Genomic DNA, 21,548 nt, shown 5'->3' on the forward strand with positions numbered 1-21,548 from the left:
CCAAGGCCTGCCTGCCTGTCTGGTCCGACAGCCTCCCTCCAGGAATCTGAGAGTTTACAGTAGACACCAGTGAGCATCAGTGTCCCAGAGACTGGTATGTGTACACACACACACACACACACACACACACACACACATACACACACACACACTCTCTCTCTCCCCACTCTCTCCCCACTCTATCTGACTGGCCCTGCAGCAGGCTAGAGGCCTTGAAGGTCAGAGCTTAGCTAGGCCTGGCTCTGCTGTCCTCTGGTCTTGAGTTTGTCCCTCTCTCCTCACACAGGTGACTTTCAGTAAACACACAGAGGAAGAAACCAGCCACGGCCCCACTGCTGGAACATGGTCTGCCGCCCACTACTGCCACACAGCTCTTTAGAAGGGTCAGAGGGGAAACTGAGGCTCAGGGGCAAAACTGAGCAGCACATCCCCAAACTATACCTACGCTTCCTCCTGTGCCGGGCTAGGCAGATTCAACGGGGACGATGCACCATGTTGTGGATATCAGCATGAGGAAGGTGACAGCCACTCCACCACTCCACATGGCGGGCCACCAAGGAAAGGGAAGAACTTCAGCCAAGAAGTTGGGAACGTACGGGGACTACCAACTTCCAGGAGACACCCCTGGGCTTAAGAAGAGCCGTTCCATCAGAGCCCCGTGCCTCGGTTTCTTCATCTGCAGTAAGAGTTTCCTAAGCAGTGGAGAAAGGCTGTGGGCTCTAAGCATGGACCTTTCGGGATACACGGCTGGGGCACACAGCCAGAAAGCACGCCCACCACAAGCTCAGTGGGACTGTGGGTTGATGAGAGAGCTCACGTGAGGAGTCACACGGCAGTCCAGACACACCTCCTAGCCTATTAGTAATCGTTCACCCTAGGAAACATTTAGGGAAGCTGGGGCTGTTGTTGGAAGGTGGTGGGAGGGTGTCGGGTAACATCCATCTTGAAGGAAATAAAGTTGTCTTCTTCCCCAACTACAAGAGCTAAACTCCCAGCCGTGCCAGTGGCCCGCAGTGCCAACAGCCCTGCAGTCACAAGCATTTGCCAAAAGGTCAAGAGCAAGAAACAGTAGCGACGGGAAAGAATGATTCCAGTCACTGCAGGGGACAGTGAGGGACAGACGTGTGCACCATGGGGCTCACAGCCACACACTGTGACCAGGGTAGGTTAAGTCACCCTGGTGTGAAGAGACTTCGTATGCACTCACACGGCGACAGAGGCGGGCAGAGCTACAGGTATGTGTGGCTCCAGGGACTTCTGTGCACACGCACACAGAAACCAAGGTGGGTGGTAGGTATAAACTGCCGTGGCTGTCAAGACGTTAACACACACAGAAAGCAGGCCATTACAGGCACAGCTGTGCTATGTAGCTGTCAGAACTGCACACGTGGGGACACACACAACCTGACTCTCCTTTACTGTCCCACATCTCCCCCAAATATCAAACCCCACAGCCTCCTGGCCATCCAGAGTTTCATTTCTGTCTTTGTCTCAGTCTAAGCCGAGAGAAGCCCCAGGTCCCTAGCCTACTGAGGACCTACTGAGGCAACGTGTAGACTCACCATGTCGGTCCTGACCCCACAGTTAGGAGAAACTGGGACGAGGACAGGACAAAGAGAATCCTGAGCCCAGGCTCATCACTAAGCCTAGTGCACCCACCCGAGTTCGAGGGCAATCCCACGCCTCTCTCCTCCACAGAGCCCAGCCTCGACCCACCTGGGTGAGTAACCCAGGCAGAAAGGGACCCTGGGTAGAAAGAGAAGATTGGGTTTGAACACTGCTCCAGGCAGCACGGGGTGGCCCAGCCAGGTGTCTAGCATGCTTGTGGGTCTTTGTGGGTCAGAACAAGTCTGGAGACTCTCCCACAGCTGAGTCCAGAGTGGCTAGTGAGAGAATCCACATACCTGTTCCTGCCTGCCCCACAGCTTGTTTTCTTACAAAGGAGGAAACTGAGGCACTACACACTCCAGGTAGGCTACTGGCCTGAGCTGGTCTGAGACTAGACACTACCACCACCAACCCACCATGGTCCATCTGACTGACTCATCCCTCCACACAAGAAGGTTCAGAAAGGGAAGAACATATAGTGACCCTAGCCTTGGACTCACCCTAGCTATGAGGCCCTATGCCAACTCACTCACACACATACACACACACACACACACACTCTCTCTCTCTCTCTCTCTCTCTCTCTCTCTCTCTCTCACACACACACACACACACACACACACACACACACACACACACACACTTAGGCAGGGTTTGGGCTGGTCCCTTAATCTCAGTTGCACATTCCTGCTAAAGAGCAGAGAACTTCCAGGAGTCAGCAGAGTGGCCACAGCCCTGGAACAGGAAGCAGCCGACCCGGGCCCCACCAACCCTGGAGAAAGGAGAACAGGTCATCTTGAATTCAGCACCCTCAGCCACTCTCAGGGTCACCCCTGAGGGCAGGAGTGACAGACCAATTATAGGCTACATTGCCACCCTGGGAGTTCAAGACAGAGCTTATGAGAACACAGCACAGCCAGGCCTCATAGTCTACACCCTTAATCCCAGTACTTGGGAGGCAGAGGCAGGCAGATTTCTGAGTTCGAGGCCAGCCTGGTCTACAGAGTGAGTTCCAGGACAGCCAGGGCTACACAGAGAAACCCTGTCTTGAAAACCCAAAAAAAAAAAAAAAAAAAGAATAGGAAAGGAATTCGAGGCAGACAGAAGATGGCCTCCACCTTTGTTCCTGGTCTGAAGGTGCTGAGGCTTCGGGGTCCCGGGAGGGTCAGGTGCAGAGTGGACCTGTTTCAGTTAGAACTCTCTGGAAGGGCAAAAATGAGGATTGCAGTTAGCCAGGGTAGGTGTGTGAGAGTGGAGCCCCCTGGAAGAGGAATGCAGTCACACAGATGACCAAATTGACATGAGTTCACCTGGCTGAAGGGCAAAGCAGAGCAGTGGAGCCCAGACAATGTGCAGCCCAGGGGCAGAGAGCCGCCGCCATCACTGGCAATGCCCTTGACGGCGGCACCTTCCCCCATGGAGGCAGCTCCTGAATATAAACGCTGAATGAAGCTCCCGTGCCTGAAAGGGAAGACTGGGAGAAGGACGGAGTGGAGTCGTGGATCTGGGTCAACAGTGCTCCCTTCATCCCCTCCCCCACACGGCTCATTGCCAAGCCCTGGGAAGCAGAAATCGGTGGCCTGGGCATGGGTCTGACTGTCCTAGCTAGGCACCCACTGACCCCAGCCTAGGCAGCCCAAACAATGGTGCCTTTTGTTCCAAGTTTCCCCATTGTCTCCGATTCTCTCACCCGGTGCACCAGGGCCAAAGGAGGATTTCCAGGGGAATTTCTCAATGGGCTCACAGAGAAACATCCTGTGGCTAGGACCTGCTGCTCTCTGAGAGGTCATGGGGGAGGGGGAGGGGGAGTGGGAGGGGAGGGGGAGGGGGAGGGCAACCAGGACCCTCTGGAAATGGCCCAAGATAGGAGTAGCTATTTTTACACACAGCAATCTTTGACCTGCATGACGAAACTGGTTAAGACAAGGGGGGCTCGGAGGCCGAGGTGTGGATAAGGGGTAAAGGGTGCATGGACTCAGCAGGCCCTGGGTCCCAACCATGACACCAAAACCTCCTCAAAAAGCTTGCTTGGTCCTCACTGGGCCTTCTTCAACGCTGTCAACCAATGAAGGCTCATGGCTTACAGCCCATAGCTACACTGGAAACCCCTGCCAGCTTCTCCCAGCAGCCCAAAGACACTTGAGGACACCCAGCTTCTCCAGAGGGGAACTGAGGCTCACAGAAAAAGTGAACCTAGATTCAGATTATAAGGCCAGCACACGTGTGCATGCACACACACACACACACACACACACACACACACACAGATGGCCAGCCCCTCTACCAAAGAGCATACACTACCCACCTGGGTCAGACTGCTTCAGACACGGACCCTGTGTTCAGCCCAGGCAGCCCAGGCAAGCATAGCCAGTGGCTAGGAGACACCTGGGGAGGCTAGGGAGCCACAAGGCTGTGACCATAGGTGAAAGCAGTCGCCAGGCCTGCCTGCAGCCCACTTTGTCAGGTTGGGTAGCTGGGACTTAAGAAGCCCAGGTGTCTATCACTGCATTGTAGCTGTGGCAGGCCTCAGGGACCCCCTTCTGATCACCCGAGGTACCCAGGATGTGGCCCATCCACGTGATAGGACAAGAAGAAGATGGTCACTTAGGCATCATCCTAGCCTGGTGCACCACACTTTTAATCCCAGCACTCAGGAGACAAAAAAAAAAACAAACAAACAAACAAACAAAAAAAAAAACCAGTCATCCTGACATGCTCATGTGAAAGAAACGGAGGGTGAGAAACCGTAGCCAGCCCATGTGGCAAAACCTGGACCTTTAAATGTGTGTCTTGGATACGCTCCAACAGAATAAAGAGCATGGAGTGGAAACTAAGGAAATCTGCCCTGAGCAGGGCTCCAGCTGACGCTGACTGGTCAACACTGGCTTGTCCCCTGGAACAAACGCGCCCCTCTGCTGTGAAAGCTGATGACGCAGGTGAGGAGGAAAGCGGCTGGGACACGGGGCTGCACCACTGCCCTCGCTGCTTATCTACAGGTCTAAAAACCACCCTGGAGAATAAAGCTCATTTTAAAAATATCCATATACTGAGGGCTGGAGAGACAGCTCGGTGGCTCAGAGTGCTTGCTATACATGCATGAGGGCGTGAGTTCAAATCTCCTCTAGTCATATAAGCTGGGCGTGCATGAGCCCACCTGTAACCAACCCCCAGCATCAGGAGAGGGTTGGAGGATGGCTGGGGCTTGCTGACCACCTGCCTTGCTCCAGGCTCTGGGAAACCCTATTTCAAGGGAATAAGGTAGAAAATGATAGATCAGGACACCCAGCGTCCTCCCCTGCCTGAGCGCACACGTACGAACACACACACGCACACATACAGCGTGCGCGAGTACACACATAACAAAAGTTAAACTAATTCAAATAAAATACGCATAATGAATCTATTACATGTGATAAAATCTCATACAACCTGGAGGGCGGGAGGCTCTATGGTTAGGTTCTCTGCATTGTGCTAGGGTCCCAAATGCCGGCTTTGGTAATACCCGGCACTTAAACCAGATGTTGCCAACGGTTAGACAGAGGGAGATCACACGGAGGCACCTCCAAGGTGGGAAGGATTATCAACAATGTCTAACTTCCAGTTATGAATGCTTTCACATCTTCCAGGGTTTTCTACTGTGAGCCATGGGCTAGGGAGGGGCAGGTGGCAGGTGACATCGCGGGTGATAAATCACAGGTGTGAGGGATAGGGGAGAGCCTGTGCCTGACAGGACCAAGTGAGACAGCAGCTGACAGATCCACCCCACCTGGGAGGTTTGTCCAGCACAAGGCCTTGAGCATCTGCCCCGCCTGTGTGCGCCACTACACATGGAGCCCAGACAAACGTGGAGGCAGGACACCTACCCCTCCACAATCCGCACTGTGGCCTGCAACACTCCGGCAGAGGTTCTGATAACCTGACAGCTCCTCCTGGATGAGCAAGGCATGGGCTCATACTTGTGGAGGGTTCGGGGGCTGCCCTTCACAGGCGCAAACAAAGGGGCATATGACGCACTAGGAGAAAATGACCGCATGGGCTTTGGAGTCAAGAAATGGAGTTTTCGGGCTGGTGAGATGGCTCAGTGGGTAAGAGCACCCGACTGCTCTTCCAGACTGCTCTTCCGAAGGTCCAGAGTTCAAATCCCAGCAACCACGTGGTGGCTCACAACCATCCATAACGAGATCTGACTCCCTCTTCTGGAGTGTCTGAAGACAGCTACAGTGTACTTACATATAAATAAATAAATCTTTAAAAAAAAAAAAAAAGAAATGGAGTTTTCTACTAGTGTCTGACCTGCCAAGTCTACATGAGTGCCCACTGCTCACCAGGAAGATGAGGACTACCCTCCAAAAAGAATGGCCACCTTATGCATCCAATTCAACAACAGCAGGTCCTCCTGGGTACGTGAAAATCCAAGCTGACTGAGCATCACAGGGTCAACACAGCCACCCCGCAGGGGCAGAGGACATCAGGGTGCTGGTGCGGAAAACAGGGATCCCTCTAGCATTCTGCAGTAGAGCGAGCGCTACCATTTAGGGATAAGCTAAGTCGGCTGTGGAGAGGGTGCTCACTGGGGTACAGAGGCTGGGAGGGTGGGGCTAAGTAGAGGACCCGGATGTTCAAGGTCAGACCCCAACACTGCTGCTGTCAAACTACACAACTTCTCTTTGCCTCACGATCCCCTCTGGGTAAAGGGGAATCACAAAGTTTCTCAGCTTTGAAAAGGCCGAGGTCACTGTGCCCACGTTGTTCGTGGTCCTTCTCAGCCCAGTGACAGAACAAGGTACAGAGATGGAAACTGAGTCACTCGTCTCCGTGTGGTTTGTTCGGGGCCATGAGGGTGAACCCACAAGCAGAGAGCTTAGGTGCAAGGGCCCTTCCAAACTTAGGTGACAGAGTGTCAGCCGAGTCACCCCTCACCTGGGACTTGCCCAGCAAACCAAGCTAGTACTTCACCAAGCACAGCAGGAAGGCAGGAAGTGGTCTGGGTCACTGCCTGAGGAGGCACTCAGAACACGGGGCTTGTTTGAGACTGGACTGGGGGCAGCATTTGGACAGAACACCGTCTCCAGCTCGCTCTCCCCCACCTTGAGTGATACCCTCACCATGTGACTCTGAAGCCCAGGTGAATGACAGACCGGTCTGCAGGTAACTTCAGGGGGTCCCCTACAAAGGAACCTCAAGAAGGGGGGGGTGCCTTGTGACAGTCTTGTGGTGAGTAGGTGCAGCCTACTTGAATAGACCATGTCCCTAACTCTTCCGGGCCTCCAACGGAGAACTGTGCCCTGCTCTTCCCACCCTGGAGACAGCCCTCCATCTGTCTCCTGCACACATCTAAGTAGGATGCAGCTTTGGGACCAGAGAACCAGACCATAGCAAGTGCCCGAGGCACATGGGTCCCATCTGCCATCGCTGGCCTTCACAGCAGGTGGCGCGGCCACTGGAGCAGGCTTGACCCAGAATTTTGAAGGTCAGGGTACTGAACCACTGAAGCCCGCTCTCGAAGTGGGAACACTGAGGCACAGAGTATGGGGACTCGGGAGGAAACGCCACACCTGGGAACTCGCCACAGCATACAGGAGGAGCACGAGCATGAGGTGAAACCCATGGTCCCTCTGGTGAACATTCGCCAGCCGGAGGCAGACAACAGCCCCTCTTTCCAGAGCCCATAACCGACAATGACATGAGTACTTGGGTTTGGGAAGAAGGCCCTCTTACACGCCGCCTCTGCCGGCTGTGCCAGGGAGGCTGGGCCGAAGAGCAGCAGCCAGCAGTGAGGAGGGCAGAGCTGCCACCAGCTGCTCCCTCTGCCACCCCTGCTGCCGCCATCAAGACCCTGCAACTAAGGGAAGCTGTACCAGTAGCAAGGCCCCAAGTCAAACCGGGGGTGATGCCTGTTCCTATCGACGGGGTAAGTAAGGTGGGGTGATGCCAACTGGAGAAAATGGGGCAGAGCGAAAGCTGATATCCACTCCCCCTTCCCCACCACTACTCCGCCAGGCCTGCTACGGGCTGTGTGACTCCCAGGATTCTCTAAACAGATGCAGAGAAGCAAAGGGCACTGGGATGTCTCACCTCCCACAGCCCTGCCTTAGGACAGCCCAGGGTTCCAAGAGGGGCTCCCCGGGTGACACCCTCCTTGCCCAGGTCCCGTCGGCCTCTTCCTCGAAGGTTCAAGCCCCTCATCCTGTGTAAGTCGGGGGCAGCATCTACAGCCCACAGAGCCTGCTCTACACCCATGGCTGGCTGACAGGACAAAGCTTCCTCCAGCACCTTGGATGGAGCTCTTGCTTGTAAATTCCCTTACTAGTTCTTTTTAAAAGGAAAAAAAAAAAAAAAAATCAAGAAGCTGCAAACAAGTAGCCCACGGTCCAGATCCTCAGCTGGCACCTAAGTCAAGAGTCCACTTCAAGCCAGGAGTGCTGGTGCAGGCCTGTAATCCCAGCATTGGGGAGGTAACTCTCTGTGAGTTCGAGGCCAGCCTGGTCTACAGACTGAGTCCCAGGACAGCCAGGGCTACAATCTGGAAAAAGAAGAAACAAACCAAGAGTCCACTTCAGAGGACAGAGAGACTGCTCAGCAGTTAAGACACAGACTGCTTTCCCAAACAAAAGACCTGAGTTAAGTTCCCAGCACCCACATCAAGCTGTCAGGAGGCTCACAACTCCTTGTAACTCCAGGACCTCTTCTACAAGAACGCACAGACACACACACATAGATAAAAGAATCTACTCCATGGTGACAAAGCTGAGTCAGGGACAGGAAGAACTCCCTCTACGCTCAACATGGCCACACTGCCTCACACCCAACAGCCCCTGGTGCCTTTGAGGTTCCCCCGAAAAAGACTTGAAGTGAAGACAACAGACTCCAGAGACCCGGACAGACACCTCCGTGCAGCCGCACTTCTCAGAACAAGGTCAGAGGCAAACGGAGGCCCACAGAGTCTGTTCCAGTTTCTCCAGAAAGTCAGAGGGTCCGCTTCTAGCCCTCCCACAGGATCATCCGAATACGCAAAAGTAGGACAGCCAGCAAAATGCACGGCAGTATCAGAGACAACAGCTGACCCAGCCCCCTGCTAGCCTCCCAACTGCCTCTGCCCGCTCTGCCACACACCCGCACCACCTTCCCAAAGCAAGGCCTGCCGCTTGCACTCTACTGGATGTCAATCAGCAGCCCCTGAAGGGCAAATGGGTGCCTGTGCTGAACACAGAGCGGGTGGGGAGGGGAGGGCAGGGCAGGACAAGACAGCCTGTCTCCTGCATGGGGAGACCCAAAATGCATGTGGCCCTGGGGATAGTCACCTCACTTATCTGTGGCTTTACTTTCCCTAGTTGTGGTTGTCCACAGTTGACCAGAGCCCAAGAGAGTTCTACAAGCACTTGGTTGTGAGTGGCATGACATCTCACCCCTCCACCTCCTGAGATGGGAATCCCACCTAGGAACCAAACTGCACACAGATGGCACCCGCCCATCTCCCCATCTTCCCTCGTCAGTATATATATAAACACAGATGGTTCAGTACTGGCTGAGGCTTTAGGCATCACTCGGAATCCTGTATGCCCCAGAGGGAAGTGGTGCAATAACTCGGGCATCTGGAGTCAAAGGTGAAGGCGCCTACGGGACTCACAAATGACTTTCTCTTTGCCCCTAAGGCTAGCCCTGCCACTCCTCAGAGGGCCGGTGCGCAGGAGCAAGGTCAGCATTCAAAGGAAGGGCCAATAAAATGGTTCAGCAGGCAAAGATCCTGGCCTGGAAAACCCAGCCACCTGAGTTCAATCCTCGAATCCCATGGTGGCAGAAGAAAAGTAATTCCTCAGAGTTGTCCTCACCCTCCACAGGCGTGCTCCCCGATGCACACTTACACAGACACGCACGCACACATGCACACACTCCCCGACTCCCCACCCCTGCACACACAATGGTGTGCACAAAGATAAAGTTTTCTTAAAAAGGAGTGAGTGAGTGTCTTCTATCTCTAGTCTCCTTTTTCTCTCCATGACTGTTGGGGGCAGCAATGGGGAGTTGACAGGTGATGCCAGTAGGGACGGAGAGCAGGGGAAGTCATCTCCTCCATGGGGGTGGGGGTGGTGCGACAGCAAAGGATCCTATGCTGCTACTTCTAGGTCGGACCAGGGCCCCAACAGGCTAAGCACTTGGAAAGTGACAGCTGGAGACCAGAGACTCAGCCACAGCTACTGTAAATCCTTAAGGCCTAAAGCAAGAATGAAGGAAAATAAGATACTACTGCATTGTCTAGACGGGGAAAGTGGCTAATCTCGGAGCAGCCACCTATGTGAGGCTGAAAACCAGGAAAGGTTTGGAGTTCTGGATCTACCCTATCCCGAGCTCCTCAAGGGTCTCTGGGCACCTGAGACCTATGCGACTCTCCCAACCCACAGATAAGTAACTGAGGCTGGAGAAACTGGGGAGAGGCTAAGCGAAAATAAACCTGTCAGGAGAAAGAAACCTGTGGGGAAGCTAAGGTGTCCATGAAAACAGCCACATACACACACACACACACACACACACACACACATACACATGCACATACACACACACACATACACACACATGCACACACACATACACACACACACATACACACATACACATGCACACACACATACACACACTCACACACATACACACTCACACACATACACACACACTCACACACATACATACACACATTCACACACACATACACATGCACGCACATACACACATGCACACACACATACACATATACATGTACACACTTACATACTTACACACTTATATATATACACATACTTACACACACATACATGCACACACTTACATACTTACACTTATATACATGCACACATATACATACACACACTTACATACTTACACACACACTTACATGCATGCACACACACACTTACATACTTATACACATATACATACACACATACACACCACCAGCAGCAGCCCTTAAGAGGCACACCATATCCCCAGGGAGAGGTGGTGAGGCGCACAGAGAGCTTGTCAGTCGACAGGCATACACACCAGGCCTGCTGGGACACCCGGGATGCTCTGCCATGCCAGCTCACGATACCTGGATGCCTCACTCACGGCACCCCTCCACTTCCCACCCTTGTGTTGGGGGGGTGGGGGGGCTTCCTGATTCCGTTGAGTCCTGTTTTTTAAAGAGCCTTGGGCTCACTAACCCAACAACTGGTGTTCTTCCTCAGCTCTGAGCCACAGGCAGCCGAAGAAAGCTGCTGGCTGTCCCTGAGACAAGGAGCTGGACGTGGGGTACAGGGGTGATGAGGGGGGTCCCTGAGGTTGCCCTAGCAGACCTAGACAAGGATGACAAGCAGCAGCAGGGTAACCTGGATAACCCAAACATTACAGATGTTTCCAGAATCCCTGACTACCAGGAGTGACTACCAGGAGTCCACGGAGCCCAGCAGGCAGCAGGAGGCCAGCCTTCATGGTTCCCCCGCTGGCCCCCGCTGGCCTCTGCCTCAGCGCTCGCTCACTGAGAGAACAAGAGTCTTCTTTACACGGAGTCCTACAGCACTTAGCTTCACTCACTCTGCATCTGGTCACAGTGCCCACAACCAGGCTAGTACCCGTGGGACAAGCTCCTAACTTAGTGGGAAGGGGTCAGGGGGTCTGCAGATCACAGAGGTTTGGAGACCACCTCCCACAGTGGGAGCACCAGTAAATGGATCAGGGCCTCATGACCACGCTCCTGGAGGGGCTCCCAAAGACTGTCCCGGGAGAAGTCCCCACACTTCAGAGCCTGCAGGGCTGGGCTGGCTGTTCTCGGGGCATGCCCTGGAGGAGAAGACATGGAGAATCAAGAAGCTAAGAGTCCTGGGGGCAACAGTGAGGCCTCCAGGGCCACTGACACCAACAATCCCATGCCCCTGCTCCCAGCAGATCCCCTCCCCACCACTTCAACTGTGCTGTTGTCTATACAAAGTAAGACCAAGGCTCCCGGGGACCTCCCATGGGGACAGGGAAGCACCAGGGTCCCACTCAGTCCTACAGTCTGTAGGATGCTATGTCCAGTCTCTCTCTAGGCTATGTCACTGAGATTAGTTCAATGTCACCCTGACACACACACACACACACAACATGCTCAGCACAGTAAGGCTCCCGTGATAGGTGGGGGTGGGGAGGGGAGAGAGCCTCAGGTGTGGTGTGTAATGGACTATCACCAGAGACAGCTATCGAAATGGCCCACAGCTGGACCCTGGCAGCTCACTTAACCCCACGAGAGGGTAATGCCCACTTGCCAGTCACAGCCTTGGGCACCAGAAGCAATTAATAGCAGCGAAAGTCAGTAAACAATGGTGTCCAGTGTCCAGGGCAGGTCTTCCTCCTCCTCCCCTAAGAGGGGACACAGGGCAGGAAGTGTGCCGCTGGCTTGTGTCCCTACCCCGCTACCCCTTCAGTTAGCACACCGTTTTCTTTCCTTTCTGATTCCGCACACGTTTTGGCCTCCTTTGAAAAATAAAAAATAAAAGCTGCCAGCTGGGACCCAACTGGCTGAGATCTGGATAGGACCCTAGGAGCCAGGGGACCCTCTCTGTGCTTTAGCTGAGATCTGGATAAGCACCCTAGGAGCCAAGGGGCCCTCTCTGTGCTTTAGTTTCCTGCAGACACATGGTCCCTAGCCATGTCCCATGCATGAGCAAGCCTGGGACCCACCATGACCCTGGCTCAGTAGTCAAAGGCTTCCCACAGACACGGAACAAATGAGGGCCACATGCCACACGTCCTGTGCCTGTCTGCCTCAAGGACCAACCCAAGCCTCTGTGAAAAGGGTGCAGGTGCAGGGAAGGGGCACCACGGAAGGGTCTGAGGTACACCTCAAGAGTGAGCAGGCTCGAGGCCAAAGCTCCAGGACCCAGGTAACAAGTCACTGAGCCGGGGGTCGGGAGTGATGTCCCAACTTGTGTGGGGAAGTTGGAGTCCCAGAACCCAGGAAGAGCTGTCCACGCAGCACGGCCCTGCAGGGCTGTCCACAGACTATCCCTTATCTCCAGGTAAACAAGCCTCTGTACTCAGAGCACTGCCCCTCCCATCCCACCCCCACCCCACCCCCAACCTGCAATCACACTAGACTGAAGCACCTGGGACAATGGACAGCTCAGGGTCACAACTGAGAGACCTTGAGGAGCTGGCCAAGGTTCAGGCAGACAGTATGGGGACACGGGTCAGAGGCAGGGGGCCCGAATCCACAGGATACAGGTAGCCAGCAATCCCAGGATGGACAACCAAAGCAGAAACTCAGGCTGGAGAGGGAGACAGAAAGAGAGCTGACATTGCTGTCAGGAGGCGGGGGGGGGGGGGGGGGGGCTGGAACACTCTGGTTCCAGAGGACAACTGTCATGGGGCATCAAATGCTACAGGATAGAGACTACTAACCAGGGCCACCTTTCCCAGGGTATGCTGCAAGGAGCAGAATCTACGGTCCATAGCAAAGGAAACTTCCCCCCACCCTCCACCCTCACCTTCCACAGAGGAGGGCAGGGTAGCAGAAGGAAGGGTTTTATTTTATTGCCCTGGACAAGGAAACACTAGCCTGTTTGCAAGGAAGGATCTGGGGAGAGACCCAAGAGGAACAAAAGAAAGGAGACAAGGCGGGAGGGGGGTGTCCCTGCAGGAGGAGCCGACCTAAAGGGCAGAGGAAGGGAGGCTTGCCATGCCAGCTAGGACAGAAGGAGCTAAAACAGTGACCATGAAGAAAGGTGGAGTATGCACATTGCCGAGAATATGGGAAACAGAAAGGGAAGGCACAGGGGGAGCGTCCCATTGTCCCGCCAGCGACCGAGAGTCATTAAACAGCCAAGCGGCTGGGAAACGGAGTCTTGGCCCAGCCAGTGTGGCCGGAACCTGCCACAAAGGGCCACTCCCAGAGCGGGCTCATTAGGGAGGCCAGCCGGTGCCGCACATGGTGACAGGCGGGTGCATTCAGGGCCTGCACACAATCAAGCCCTTGTGACGGGGTAGGGGAGCGGGGTGCTCTCCGGAGCCTCTGATTCCTAGACAAGAGCAAGTCTCCTTCTTGCCTTACACCGTGGAAGCTGACGGGAAGACAGATTTGGGGAGACAAAGAGATGCATCCCCTGACAGTGGATGTTCTATTTCTGGAAATGGGTCGACTCTACTCAATAGCTGCCATCTCCATGCCACCGGCCCTGCCTACATCTGTCCCCTTGAATATAGCCTAACAGCCATTACCACTCCCTTCGGGGCAGGCTTGTCCTGAGTGTTGGGGGTGTGGATGCATCTGTGCTCAGCTGTAACTTAGAGATGCAGGGGAGGAGGGTACGAGCTGACCTACGTACAGTGTGACAAACGGGCCTAGCTTTCTGCAGCTGCTTGCAAGCCCTCAACTGGGTGCATTAGAGCTGCGTCCTTGGGTACCCACAAACCACAGCTCAGCGGGAGGCCAACACAAACCAACTTGCCTCCCTCCACCTTAAACTGTCCTCTGCCTCCTCGGCCCACAACCCCATCCCCCAGCCTAGGAGGATGGGCCATCGTCCACCACAGGCTGACCAATGGACAAAGCCCAGCTCAGTGGCCCCTACGGGGCCCACAGGTTTCTTCCTAAAGACTCTTGGCTCTCACTGCCCACAGGACCAGAAGGCCAGAGCAACAACCGGAAGCTCTGAGTCTGCACCCAAACAAAGGTGTTTGTTTTGTTTGTTTGCTTGCTTGTTACCCAGTTATATTGTGGTAGCAAACGCCTTTAATCCTTGCAGAGGAAGAGATCTCTGTATATTCAAAGTAACTTGGTCTGCATAGTGAGTTCCAAGCCAGTCAGAGTTACATTGTGAGACCATGTCTCAATCAAATCAATTAGTCAATCAATCAATCAGGCAGGTGAGGAACCACAACGGCAAAAGGTGCAGCAGTAGCTATGACCTAGGAGAAGGTAAGCTTGTACCCACCACCACCACCACCACCACAGCAGGGTTCATTTTTTTTGGAAGTAGATAAAGACCATTTACTGCCAAGAATAGGAAATGAAGAAAAGAGAAGGAGGTGGCCAAAGTGGCCTGGCTCTAACCAGTTTAAACTATGAGAGACCACACCCCACCCTTTCCACCCAGCCCCTCATCCCTGGCTCTGGGGTTACATCGACTGGGTAGTCCAGAAGACCAGGCTGTGCCCGGTGACTGGAGGGTTGCATGCTGTAGGGAGGGGCCTCAAGACCAGGAGCAGACATCTTCAGCCCCAGCAAACAATCGTGCACCAAAATGGTAGTTGAATCTCTCTCTGAACTAGAGCACCATCATCAGATAGCTGAGACCAGTAATTCCATCAGGCTCTCAGGAGGAGTGGTGGCCCAGACGGAGGCCCAGCCTCCACCACACTAATCAGATCACCATATCTCGAGGCACTGGCCTGTGTAGTCACAGGCAGCCTCAGCAGCCTGGGTCCTGTCTCACACTGAGGACCTAGGGCCCAGAAGTTGTAAGGGGCAAGGAATACACCACTCCTTTGCAAAACATGTGCACTAATTTGGAGCCATCCAAAAGACAGTTTAGGAGCCTGCACCCTATCCCTCACCCAGGTGCCAAGGCTAGGAATCAAGAGGACCAAGACCCCAGGTCCCAAACGGATAGACAAGAGTGACAGACCCAAGGGTGGGTCCCCTTCCCTCCCAGCTTCCCCCGTAAGAGCCAGAGGATTCCACACGGCTTGCTCAGGGTTTCCGGCACTTCCTGGCCAGGCATTTCCTCCACTCCAAGAGGCCAGAGCTCTGAGGGCCACCTACTCTAGGACAGCATGGACTGACAGAGGGAGGGACGAAGGGAGAGACAGGACCCGACCCTGCAGCAAGGTACAGAGGGACTCCCAGACCTGCCCCCACACCAGCAGGGAGAAGGGAATGGGCCCAGAAGACAGTAGAGCAAAGCATGACCATGACCAGCCATCTGGGACCCAGGACGAAGGATCAGGAAGTAGGGCTGCAGGCCTCCAGGGCGGGGCCCTGTACCTTAGTGAAATAAGTCTACGCAGAACTTCTAGGAAATCTACTGGTGAACTGATGGGACTTCAGGTCTTCCTGACCTGTTCCACAGAGAGCTGGAGACCAGGGAAGGTTCATCAAGACCAGGTACCTACCCTAAGGTGACCCAGAACCACATGACTACAGGCAAAGAAAGGCTGTGACAGAGGCCAGGTTGGGATGGCTTCGAGGAAGTGGTGGGGGCTACCCCTGACTTTAAGATCACAAGGACAAACCGGGCGTGGTGGCGCACGCCTTTAATCCCAGCACTTGGGAGGCAGAGGCAGGCGGATTTCTGAGTTCGAGGCCAGCCTGGTCTACTACCCACAAGGTGGCCCAGAACCATAGGTAACTTCAGTTCCAGGGGATCCCACACCCTCTTCTGACTTGCATATTACACACACATCGTACACATACACACAAGCAGGCAAAAACAATCATACACATGAGGTGATTTTTTTTTTATATTTTTTATTTTAAAGACAGGGTCTCACTATGTGGCCCTGGATGGCCTGAGCCCACAGAGATCCACCTGCATCTGCCTCCAGACTGAGATCAAAAGCTCGCACCACCACACCCATCAAAATCCTAAGAATAAATAAATAAATAAAATGAAATAAAAATCCCATCCCTGTAGGAGAGGATTTTGTTCCTGTTTCCAGGCCTTGTGACTTCCATTGACGTACCCTTGTCCCCAAGAGGAAAATGAGAACTAGCCACCTGCATTTCTGAAACCCTCAGGGCAGCCCCTGCACAGATCAACAGACCTCGATCCTGATGTAAGTTTGGGTGCACTTCCTAACTACTCTGTAATGGGGACAGAGCTCGGGCTGGGTTATAGACAAAACATCTCCCACGAGCGTCTGACCTGATCCTCCTGTAGCCCAGGACCGCCCGAACATACAAAGCAGAGGTCCAGGGAGGCAGACAGGGGCTGGGAGAAGACTGAGCCTACAGCACATGTTCTTTCCTGTGGCCGGTGCTAGAGCTGAGGCCGTCCTGGAGGCCCTGAGCCTCTTGTTCCTACCCTTAGCTCTACCTACAGGGCACTCACTAGATAGACGCGCCATAACTGCCACTCCCAAGCCAGATGGCATGACTCGCCGCTAAGGCACAGGGAACTTCCGAGTGTAGATGCTCATTAAACTTGAGCTAATGTTTCCCTTCCCGCTTTAAGGGACAACTATGAGGTCAACCCCTACTCCTAACTCTCCTCCCACTCCTGACAACCCTTCCCTAGCAGAACCCAAGGCTTGGACATCTAAGTCCTACCCACAGCAAAGCCCTTCACCAGTGTCCAGGCAGATAGGTGATCAAGCACTTCTCTTAATGGGGGCGTCCTGGCTCTAGAGGCCACAGAATTTATCGGGACCATCTTCCTTTGCAGGCACTGAACTCTGGGTCACCGGAACTTAGGGGCTTCACCTGCACATAGCACCACCCGAAGCCCCTCTGCACCTCTCCACACCATGCCCCAGGTCCCACCTCCAGAGCCTACCCATTCTACTCTCTCTTGACTACAAAGCCATTTTTCTTCTGTTCAACTGGACAAGAAGACAGGCTGGGCACAAAAGCTCCACTCACAAGCATGGGCTAAGGGGGTTCCCTACTCACATCCCAAGGTGACAATTCCCAAGTGGCACTTCCCAACATGACATCAGTATCCAGATGAAAACAGAAGTCACAGACCCCTTCTTTCAAGGCCCCGTTGTGGAAGCAGGATATTACAAATGAGGAAGCAGGCCTTGAGGGTCAGCCAGGTCACAGACCAGGTCAGATCAAGGAAGAAGACAGAGTTCCCTCGGGCTCTCTTGACCCTGGGGCCGGAGGCGTTGGCAGCAGGCTCTAGGGCCTGAAGAGTACTGGGTGGTTCCAGACCAGAGAAGGTGCTTGCATTCATAAGCTGTCATTCAGCTTATGTCTGCTTCCCTCCTCCCAGACTTCTGTCATGGTTCCCATTTTACAGGTTCAGCGACTTGCCAGAGACTCTCAAGGAATGGCTGTGAGTGACTGCCACAGGCAGGTGTACACAGAAAACGGGTTTGAGGAGGAGCTAGGTTTCCTTGTAAAAGATGCCGGTCATGGACAAATATGCCACAAAGTTCGTGTCCCAGGACCTCAGAGGTCTGGCATGGGACAGAGTCATGGTGGGAAGACCACTGTGATGGGAAGCCAGCCTGGTATAGAAAGGTGAGATGGTAGAGGAAGGAAGATAAATGGAGAAACACACACACACACACACACACACACACACACACTCCAGAGAAGAGAGCTGAAGCTCCCTGGGAAAAACTGACTCTTCTACTCAAGCGCCCCTCCCCCCGGAGCTCACACCTAGGACTCTGTCCAGAGCCCCCCCCCCCCCCCCCAGAGCTCACACCTAGGACTCTGTCCAGACCCCAGCAGGCCCTGTGAGTACCAAAGCAATATCCAGCACCTCTCCAAGCCTCAGTTTGCCAAGAACACAGCAGCCCTCGCCAGCTCTTTGTGGTAAATGGGATATGCTGAGTGGGTCGCCGGCCTGTGGACTTCCGGGGCCCTGAGGACCTAGCACCCAAGTCCGTGGACAATGAATGTCACGGAACCCCTCCGCAGGAGTGAGGCTGGGAGGAAGGGGAGAGCTTGCACAAGCCGCCCGTTATCTCCTCTGACCTTTGTTCCAGGCTGGCAGCCAGAGGAAAGGCAGTCTTATTAGTGGAACCCTGAAGCCTCCTGGAAAAGACTTTCTCACTGACAGCTTGCTCCGTCTTTAAAAAAAAAAAAAAGGCTCAGACCACCCTCTACTTCACCCTTTCAAAATCAACAAAAACACCAACGGGAAATCCAACCCTGTTCATGTTGAGTGGCTCAAAATTCTAATCCCAGTGTGAGAAAGATAACTGACGTTCACTCACAGGCTTTTCTGGAACTTAAATTAGCCACAGGGGCCACAGGGCACGGAGGTTAGAGGAGAGAAGGACAGGGGATGGGCAGTGGGCTACGAGAATATGGCTGAACATTCTCTTTTCTGCTTCACATACGTGTGTGTGTGTGTGTGTGTGTGTTACTCTCAAGAGAGTCCCATACTGTGTTGAGCAAATGTTCTACCCCTAAGCTATACCCCCAGAGGGAATTTTTTTTTGTCTGAAAAATCACCTCATTTGGGGAAAGAAAAAGGGGCTGAACCTCTGACAATGCAAATTGGCTCCGCCTGTAAAACTGGATTATAGTGACAGCAAGGATACCCTAACCGTGACTTGAGCCAGCCAGGACCCAGCCTCTCAAAAGTAGCCCCGTGCCCATTCAGTGCCTGCCCAATGCCAAGACCTATTTGTATATGCAATAACAGGCCGGCAAAGACCACCTCAGCCAGGACTGCCTTGAATACAGATGGACACCTACACCACTGCCACTTGAGGCCTTCTAGAACACCTTACAGGGCTGTGGGCACAGGGCTGTGGGCACAGCAGCACAGAGCCTCCAGAGAGCTGCAGGACCTTGGTTCCCTGGCTCAGCACATATGGAGGGAGCTCAGACCCACAAGACAAGCATGGTTTGGAAGAGAAGCCAGAATGTGCTGGCAAGCCTCCCACGGTGGACTCCTCCAACGACCGCTGGGACCACTGTGGGCAGGTGTCAATCGCACTGACCTCCTGGAGTACAGGGTTCCGTGGGCTCCCCTTGACCTTCCACAAGAAGGACTGGGAGGCAAAATTAACCATGTTGCCCAAGATACATGAGGGAGTCAAGATGCCCAGACCCTGTGGATAACTGGGTTATCAATGAGCCACTCTGTGCTCACCGATAAGGAAGGAACACTTCCAGAGCGGGAGGGGATAAGGCCCATCCGAGAGGAATCAACAACAGGGAGGCAGCCACGTTTCCTGAACCAACCGGAAAACAAAAATGGCAACTGCCAGAGCCTCAAGCCATCCTTGGCAGAAACCCCCAATAGCCCTGGTGGAGACCCCAACGAGACAAGGCTGGGGTCCTCTCTGTGCCTCCCCATGCATGTATGTAAAGGGCGCATTCGGGCCAGGTGCTAAGGCACAAGTCCAGTGTCCGACTCCACTCTGGGCACCACCTAGACTCTCTCAGCTCAGCCCCCTGCTCTTCAAAGGCAAGGAAGGCTTTGGATCCCAGTATAGGGAAGCCCAGTTTCCCTTGTTTCCTGGAAATATTCTGTGCGCGATCAAGGGAGGATACCTTGCCGCCACCCACTGACTTCAAGAGACAAAACTAAAAAGAACAATCCAGTGTGTGGCTGAAGTCTGTAGTAGTGCCAATGCTGGGTTCTCAGTCTGTGCCAAGGCAGAGCTTGGCTACTACAAAATCTGCAGCAGTTTTTGGTGCAAGGACGCTCGGAGGGGGTGGGGTCTGTAGGAAACAGGACACTTCTGCCCCTACCCACCCCCAATAGGGGTGGAAAACCTCCAGTCCGGCCAGTTCCTTCTCTGCTGCATTATTCACTACTGCAACTGCAACTCTGGGCCAGACCCACACCTCCTAGCAAAAAAAAAAAAAAAAAAAAGACTGTCTGCAAAGAGGTGGAGACACTCAGCGAGACAGTGTCCTGAGGAGACTCACCCTGACCACTGTTACTGATGACATAGCTGAAAACCAGCAGCCCTGTGTTTCCCTAAGTGCAAAGATTCCCCTCCTTCATGATGCACTTGGGGAAATCAAGACCCTGAACACTGGCCCTCCCAGAGCCCCCCCCCTCAAGAAGGTGAAGCCAAAGAGATGCATGCCAGCTCTGTAAAGAGGGGTGTCCGTTCCCCCAAAGTAAACTGGAACTTGGCATCTAGAGCATGAGTGAATAGCCCCCCCCCCAAGAAGGTGAAGCCAAAGAGATGCATGCCAGCTCTGTAAAGAGGGGTGTCCGTTCCCCCAAAGTAAACTAGAACTTGGCATCTAGAGCATGAGTGAATAGCTGTCGGGGTAAGGCCCTGTGGATGCAATGTTACAAAAAGAAACCTGAGTTGCTGTGGTAGATTGCTAATCAGTAACAAAATATCCCTTTAGCCCCAGTCCTTTCCTGAACTCACAAGCTCTGGAGAGTAAATAAAGGGGAAACCTCTATCTGACCTGCATGAGAACTGCAGCTCCTGCCTCAAAATGCCTGCAGAGGGCTTGGCCAGGAAACCCAAGAAAAAGCTTGGTCCTCAGCTCCAGCAGTGAGTTTGGGGAAGAGAAGTTCTTCTAAGCCTTGACAGTATATGGATGGAGAAAGGCTTTAAGGAGAACAGAAAGGGCGAGTTACTCTTCGCTACCAGGGGAACAATTCAGGCAAAGGCAAGTGCCATCAACACTGAGAGCCAAGCTCCAAAAAACTGTGGGGGAAACGGAGTAGCACAGCAAATGGTAGTCAGGACAGGAGGGAAGCTGCAGGGCCCAGATCGCCACTGAAGGGACAGCCACAGTACCCTAGGTGGGGACACCCTCCTGTAGGGTCAATAGCAACAGGTTGAGGAAGACAGAGCCGGCTTCCAACCCACACTCTGGCCACAGATGACCCCAGCACTTCCTGTAAGACGATCAAGCTTACAGATCTCTTCAGGGGCATTATCTATCTCCACCTCACACCCCGGTGAGGCGGCCATCAGCCTCTCCAACTTACAAGCAAGGAAGAAAGGAAACTGAGGCACACGGAGAGGTCGGAATCCACTCCAAATATATCCTCTGGGGAAAACTGTAGAGACCGAACTGAGAAAGGTGTCCCAACCAGTACTGCGGGACTTATGGGAAGCCAGGAAGACTCTTATCTTAGCCCAGGGTACTCTGGCCCAGCTTCGTCAAGGTCTCAGCACGGGTGATTGTGTGCCAGCCCAGCCCAGCCCAGGAGGAGATTCAGCTGGGAAGGAAGCAGGGGAGAAAGCCAGCCACAGCACAGTGCAGTCGTGGGTGCTAAGTGAGTTTGAGGGACTCCAACCAGAAGGGAAAATTCACTTGCTTT

General features: G+C 53.8%; 1 protein-coding gene across 5 annotated transcripts in view; it reads right to left on the minus strand.

The window, feature by feature from the left end:
* The window catches only part of Ccdc85c (coiled-coil domain containing 85C), a 74,254-nt gene that overhangs the window by 48,877 nt on the left and 3,829 nt on the right, over positions 1-21,548 (minus strand). The window lies entirely within an intron of this gene.

This window comes from Mus musculus, chromosome 12 (genome assembly GCF_000001635.26).
Source record: "Mus musculus strain C57BL/6J chromosome 12, GRCm38.p6 C57BL/6J".
NCBI classification, from domain to species: Eukaryota; Metazoa; Chordata; class Mammalia; order Rodentia; family Muridae; genus Mus; species Mus musculus.